Raw genomic sequence first — 7614 nt, forward strand, 5'->3', positions numbered from 1 at the left:
GAATTCTGAGTTTAAATTAAGAGGCCATATGGAATTCTGGGAGTTGAAGTTAATAAGTTTTAAAATGGCCAAGGTTGGAGACCCCTGCTCTAGACTATTGATATAATGCAGCATATGTGAAGATGGTCTGGAAACTTGATTCTAAAAATTATTGGAACTAGATTCTATTGTTGGAATTCAGCTTTCCATGCAATATTTTCTATATTTATGAAGGGCAATAGATACAGAGATAATGAGCAAAAATATACTTTTATTTCATTTCATTTTAAATTGTACATTTTTACCATGTGTAACACTCTATTGATTATGATGATTTTCTTAAAAATGTCACTTCCTTTGCCTCTCAGTTATTCTGATGGTTTTATTTTTTCTTCCTAAATCCTTTAACTGTACCTGTTAACCAGCAAGGGTTTTTTCACAAAGATGAGAGACAGAATTCAAGATTAGGAAGAAAAAAGGGTTGTCTTCTAAAAAAAAAAGTGCTCATTACTTTACAAATAGACAAATTAAGCAGTCTGAATGGATATGGCCAACAAGGGGAACTGAGTCTATTGAAGATGCCCTTTACACATTTGGGGCCCCAGACCTGGGGGCATTGGCAAGTTTTTAAGGCTTTATTAAAAGACAACAGAGTCCCTGGCACTCTAATCTCTGAGGGAAGGAGGTTTTCAAGAGCAGAGATTTATACCAGAGAATAATATAATCAATCTAATATAATGTTATTTGAATATCCAGGAAAAGGTGTTAGAATAGGATTATCAGGTCATTATGCAAAGTAAAATAAAAGATACAATACAGGACCATGTGTTCATTGACTCCATAATCATTAAGGGAACAATACTCTTGGAGGGGGTAATATGAGGATTAAACTGCAGGGACTATTTCAGCAAAGCAGCAGGATTTCTCAGCTATATAACTCATTTCCAGTTGCAAAGAATTATCAATTATCAAATGAATCAAATGATTTCATTTCTGGAAATTTTAAAGCACTTAGAAAGCTAAAATAAAATATTATCTGAAGCAACTAAAAAAAGCACATTTTGCAATTTACCTTCAAAACATCAGGGGATTAATATTAATATTTTTTGGATGGAAGAAAATTAAACATTGACTTTGTAAGAATGTAATTTTAGAAAGCAATCTGAGAAAATAAGTAAAATCAAAAGCAGTATGATTTAAATTAGCAGGCAGGAAGTGCTTCCATATAAAAGACCTGTTGCCCTGTGTGGAAGAGGAAGAGATAAATTCCAAAGTAATGACTAGATGACTGGAAAAGAAAAAAGTGAGAGCAAAGCCAAACCTTGTATTGGCAGAGAAAAAAATCTGTACCATAAATCTTAATAACCTACCTAACGAAGTCAAATTTACTTGTGCACTGGGCTAATATTCTAGTATTTCAAGAGCTCAAACTAGTTTAATTAGTGAAAATTAAGTACCTGTTGTACTTTGCAAATAGACAAAAATTAGGGAACAATTTGATTTGTAGAACTAATGAGGAACGGATATAAAAATGCTGATTCATGGTGTATTAAATTCCATGTTTGGAAAACAGTCTTTCAACTACAAGAACAGACAAACCGTGGGTGTAAAATGATTTTCCAAGAAAATTACTGCTTGGTTTATCCAGATAATGAGCTACCATGTTCAATATATAACTGAGAAATTGAATACCATAAAGGAATATCGGCATGAAATCTGGGTGAAACTATGGAGTCCAAGATTTTGCCACAGAAATATAGTATGTATTTCAATTTAATAAAAGGCAAATTGACAAAGGAACTGAAAAGACATTGCTAGCCTAAGGGGGTGGGGGGGAAGGAATGAAATCCATCTACTGGCCATCTAAGGGAAAAGACTCAAAAGGTAGGACACCACCTATCATCTACAACACAGCTCTTGCAGCAGTGGCAAAAAGATTCCACAACCAGTTACACACCAAGAGCAAAGATAAACCCCCCAAATGACCTCAAGAGCTCTCAGAGCACTAACAAACCAGATGACTGCAAAGAAATACAATCCTTCCATCCCATCAGAACCTAATCTTCCATCCCACCACCAGGCTCAACTGTCAGTACCTACCTTCCACCCCTTCCCCCCATCCCAACTGATGAAGTTTCTTGGATAAGAAATGAAATGTTTTGTTCTTCCTCAAGGAAAATAACAGTCCAGTTGCCTTTTGAAAACGCCCCTTTGAGACAAATATGACCTGGATGATTGAGAATCCCGAGATATTGAATCAAAAGGGTATTGAAATTGAGCATTTAAATTAATGCAGACATCTAGAACGGGTGTCAAACTCACGTCATCACAGAGTCATCACATGATGCATCGGGACTTTTTTTCATTAAATTGGGTGGGGACAGGGCCAGTACGTGATGCATCCGTCCCATGGGCTGCGAGTTTGGCACCCCTGATCAAGAACCTTGTAACTCAATGGAAGAACTTTTATTTATGGACATTATTTATGATTTAATGTTATCATTTTAATTATTTCAATCTGAATAGCTGCTTTTTCAAATTCTACTTCTGAAGCTTTGAATATTGATAGAAAAAAGTAACCTTTTATATTAATTCAATTCTTTATTTCAGTATTGTTAGTATAATCTAGTTCTTTCACATCTTAACCACTTTTTATATTATTTAAAAACAAAATATTGGAATTATTTCATAATTTATTACCCATTTTATGAGAAACAAAAATGTAACTCTGGGGTAAACTTTCAATTTGTCCTGTTTTCCTGCACAAGCCTTAATATGTTAATTTATAGCCAGGCACTCAAGCCCCATGTTGAATAATTCCACAAATGTATGTCTTATTCAGGAAGCCAAGGAGTGAGTGAGCAATTCTGTAATTCCTGTTTTGTTTTGTTTTTTCCAATCAAAACCATGATCTTTAAACTGCTTCAAGTTATTTTCAAATAATCCAGATCTTTGCTAGGTTGGTTTGGTATAGCTGCCACAAAACACTGATACCCAAATTCTAAAGACTTTCATTGTGCTCTGACAGGTTAATATTTTGCTTTTGTCAGCCTTAAAGTTCTTCTCAACAGATTCCTGATATTTATGCCATGAAGTTCTACAGCATTTCTGCTTTGTGTTCTTTGAGGCCATAGCATATTTTCCAAATAGGTAACAGGCTTGAGTCTAATAGAAATTTTCTATGGATAGAATAAGGGTCTCTTGCTGTTTCTGCACTTTCTTGAAAAGTCTACCCTACAAATTGCAACAAATAAGCTGCCTTATTTTAGCCTCTTACCTTAATGAAAAAGTTATCATAAAAAAGATGTGAAATAGGTTTATTAGGGACTTGGCTTTGGTGTTCTGTCGGATATGATTGCCTTTCATTGAGCAGGACAGGTTAAAATTAAAATTCCCATTCTTGCAACAACAAAAAAGTTTTTCCCCTTTCCTCCCCCCCAACCAAAAAAAAACCAGGGAAGGCATCTGACAGAGGCTTGCTCAGCATGTTTGAAATGAAAGCTGTGTATAGCACTCCCTCCTCACACTATAAGGCAGCAGCTAATAAATGAGCTATACTTGGAAAGACCAAGTTTTCCAGATTCCGTTTTTCTAGTTTCTTAATGGCCATGTCATCCACGCAAAAGCAGCTTTGTGATTTTTACAGACCTCAATTGTGATAGGTTTCTGATAGAGCCCTGGAAAACACAAGGGGAGATGGTTCAGCAGAATCCTTTGCCAAAGAGGTAGCATGAGGCAAAGGAAAGACAAGTTCTCCTTTTGGGGCTTGCTGGATATGGAGGGAGGGTTCAGACTCAAAGCCAACCAGTTTTATTCTTAAAGATTTCAGTTGCCTTATCTCTAATGCACCGTTTGGTTCTTTTCTTGACTCCCAAAGAATCCCACTGGGTGGGCGGATAAAGGCCTTCACATCTTCAAATTTTACAGAGGAGCAAAGCTCACCCCACTGAGATCATTGAAAAGGAATCTGGAAGGATGGTGGCCAAATGATTTTCCTTTTTTGTCCCCACAGCTCCCCAAATGGTTAAGGCATTTTACTGTCAATTGTACCCTTGGGTTGCCAGCGCTCAACCTTCATTGTTGCAGCTTCTGATCCTGCAAAGTACTGAGCTCAGCTGGATTTTAACATAGTTGTTCTCAAGTACCTTGCTTTCCAGCTTCTTCTCATATAGAAGAAACTGAATACTCTTATAAAACTGAGATATATAATTTTTAGGTAAGATTTTCTAAGATCACAGCTTTTCCATATTATCATTTTCTTCTATATTTCTTTGTTCACCCCTCCCCCAAAGTTGGCCTCTTTTTCTCTTTCTATTCACTAGTTCCCATAGCAACCAAAACTATCACAGCCTGCTTTTTATCCTAGGTTAACTTGATTGGCCAATACTTCTTTACTTATACATAGTGGAAGTGAAAAGTAACTTTTATGTAGTAAACATATTTTTTTTTTGTATGCAGACCATTCAGAAATATCATTATAGTACATACCTTTGATTTGTATACATTTGTTTCTGCTGCTTAATTTTTATCTAGAAGATACAATAAAGCTATATAGAATTGCTTTACTATTCTATCATAATGGGAACATTTAGTAGGGTCAGATTGTTACATACCAATATATAACTGCAGAGATCAATTTAGGTGGATCTAGAGATGACTTAATTCCATACCTAAAAATTGTTCATTCGATTGGAAAGTAGGCATTGGCAAAAACCTACCTTAACATCAGGTGTCTGGTTTATAGGTAGCAAATTTAAAAATAATTCATACTGGACTAGGCATAAAGAAAAATAGGGACTATAATAACACTACCAATTAAACTGTACATCTGTTACCACTGTGGCACAAGAACATATCTAGGAGATGAATTTTCATAGATCAATTTTTAAAGTACTTTTAAATTTACTATCTGAATTTAACATCTACCAGTGTTACAATAGAATAATTGCTTGATCAAACAAATAATAAAATGTACAATAATAGAGTAATTGCTTGATCAAATCAATATGATCTAATCAGCCTTATTTTGAATTGGGGATCTTCCTAGAACTGTTTAAATTTATGTCAAAAATGATAAATAGCATACTTTATGATGCAAAATTAAGAGATTAGGTACTGAATGTATCATGAATTTTACATGAATATATCCTTAAATCCATAACCTAATACCATTAATATCAATGCCAATGAATACAGAAAATTAAAGACTTACATCGCTGTGATATAAATCCAGCTTTCAAAAGAGAATGTTCAGGATGTTAAAAACTGTTTAAGATACATATCATAAATCAAGAATAAGAATGGATATGCGTATGGCACCAACATGTAATACACAAATAACAAATTACTTTTGTGCCATAGACTAAATACCAAAATTGCAATATAATTCTTTAATTTAGCATCTATTCCTGTAGGCTTGCATGACACTGCAGGACACCATATTGTAGTGTCTTAAAATCAATGTTGTTTTTGTGTTACCATTAATACAAAACTGTCAAATGGTTTTAGTTGTCACTTATGTGTTCCATTATCAGGTTTCTGTACCGTGGTGCTATTGCAAATTGTGAAGCCTGAACAAGAGATATGGTGGCGAACTGGGGGTGGGGGCAGGGGGGGGAGTCCTGTAAAAAAAACAACTCAGTGCTTTGGAATGTGCAGTGATTCCAGATATGTACAAAGCAAAGTTAATCCATTAGAAATACTCCAAAATATAGTCAGCCTCTATCTTTATTAGGATCAATCAAAACAAAGCACATTTGCAAAGTATAAAGTCTTTCAAGTTTTGAATAGCTCTTCATTGAGCTATTAAGCAAAATATAATTGGATTTTATGTTGGAATAGTGGATGCAGGTTGGAATTAGCTGTTTCCACTTCACTGTCATATCAGAAACCATGGATCCTTTGTCTGCAATTCAGGGCATCATTTAAAAAAATAAATTGACCATATATAAATCATAGGTAATAATCATTAAGATTCATTGTTTAACTTCATACAGGATCACAAAGCATCATCAATTACATTTACACTATACTGAATGAACAAGGATGTGAAGTATAATTTGATGGATTAGTAGAAACCCTATAAATGCCTCATTTAATAATTACTCTAACATTTTCTTCTGAAAATGGAAATGCATTTATGTTGCCACATTTTTTTGCTCAGGAAGAGAGGTTCTTCTGAACAAGTCTTCTAATGTATTCCCTTATTGATGGAATATTACAAGGAAAGGGGGGGGATAACACCTTAGTTTCCCATCACTTTTGTTATTAAAACAAAACAAAAAAAGGTTCTATTGAGGAAAGCACAATATTGTTTGAGGCTAGTGTTGGGAGGTTTGTCTGGCAGCACTATAAAATTCTGGAAATACTATAAATGCAGCTAGCAAATGAGATTCTGCAAAGAAAGTAACCAACCTTCTTCTACAAAGGTTTTTTTTTTTTTTTTTTGTATAATGGTAACAAAAAGGAATATGTAGTAATTGAAATTGATACGGGCTGTTTAAAGAGTCCACTCTTCATTCACTGATCGCAGCCTGCCTGATTTAGACTATATGGTCTTGCTCAAGCCAGACAAAATGTCACATTTAGTTCCATACAGATGTAAACTATATTAAAAGTAGATGTCATATTAAAACAATTGGATTTTCTTAATGTCTTTAACAAGGTAAAGCCATTTTCCCCCTTATTAAAACCGAAATATTCCCAGAAGAGAATGCAGCGTGTGAAGCACAATGCCTTCGAGCTAGACGAGAAACCGAAGATTTAACAGATTGGTTGATCACCTGCCAGGTCGCTCAAAGACCTTGCAAGACGGCGCGGGTTATTATATTCCTGTGCTTACACCTGTAAACCTGTCAGGTGCTGCCCTGGTTCCAAGAAGCCGTCGTCAAGGAGCAAATATTCGGCAGACTCCTACCCGTCCCAAACCCGAAAGAGCCACGCTCCCGCATTCACAAGGCTCTCTACGCACGCTTCAAGCAATGTCTGCTCTGCTTGGAAGGTCCTGAGCTGAAAAAGCCCCTGGAAAGCCCTCCGCGAAGCGGGGGACTAACGAAATGGGTCCCTGCGACTTTAAGAGTCCCTTTGTCTCGGAAACATCCTTATTTACCCTCCTGCGCTTCAACCAAACTTAACCCCATTTCCTCCTCTCTCCCCCCTCCCGCGATTCACAAGTCGGGGGGATGTCACAGTTCCTGGGCGGAGCTACATGTACACCCCGGCTCTGCTTTTGAGGAACGCTCTCGTCCAAAGCTTCGAGTTTGAAGAAGGGGATTCCGCCCATGCCACCAGTCAGCCATTGCGTTCCATAAAAAAGGAGCTCGAGTTCCTTTGAGCGAAGCCGTTAGAATCGTTTTGATTCTTGAAAAGAACGCGCATCCTCCGACGCGTCACTCGCATAAATCAGGGACCATTTCCCGCTTTTTCTCGTTACGTATATGACGTTAAGAAAGAAAGGGGAAAAAAAAAAAAAAGAATCGTCCTCAGAAAACTCTGGACGACTTTGGGGCGCAGACGACGTAAACAAGAGAGCTGAATAGTGAAAGCGTCACATGCCGAGGGTGGGACGGAAAAAATGTGTGGCGGGCGTGTTATCCAATGACAATGAGGGGCGGGGTGAAGTTGGCAGCCAATGGC

The sequence above is a fragment of the Notechis scutatus genome, chromosome 3 (genome assembly GCF_049901735.1).
Source record: "Notechis scutatus isolate UNSWTSFEM ecotype Mainland chromosome 3, rNotScu1.2, whole genome shotgun sequence".
Taxonomy (NCBI): domain Eukaryota; kingdom Metazoa; phylum Chordata; class Lepidosauria; order Squamata; family Elapidae; genus Notechis; species Notechis scutatus.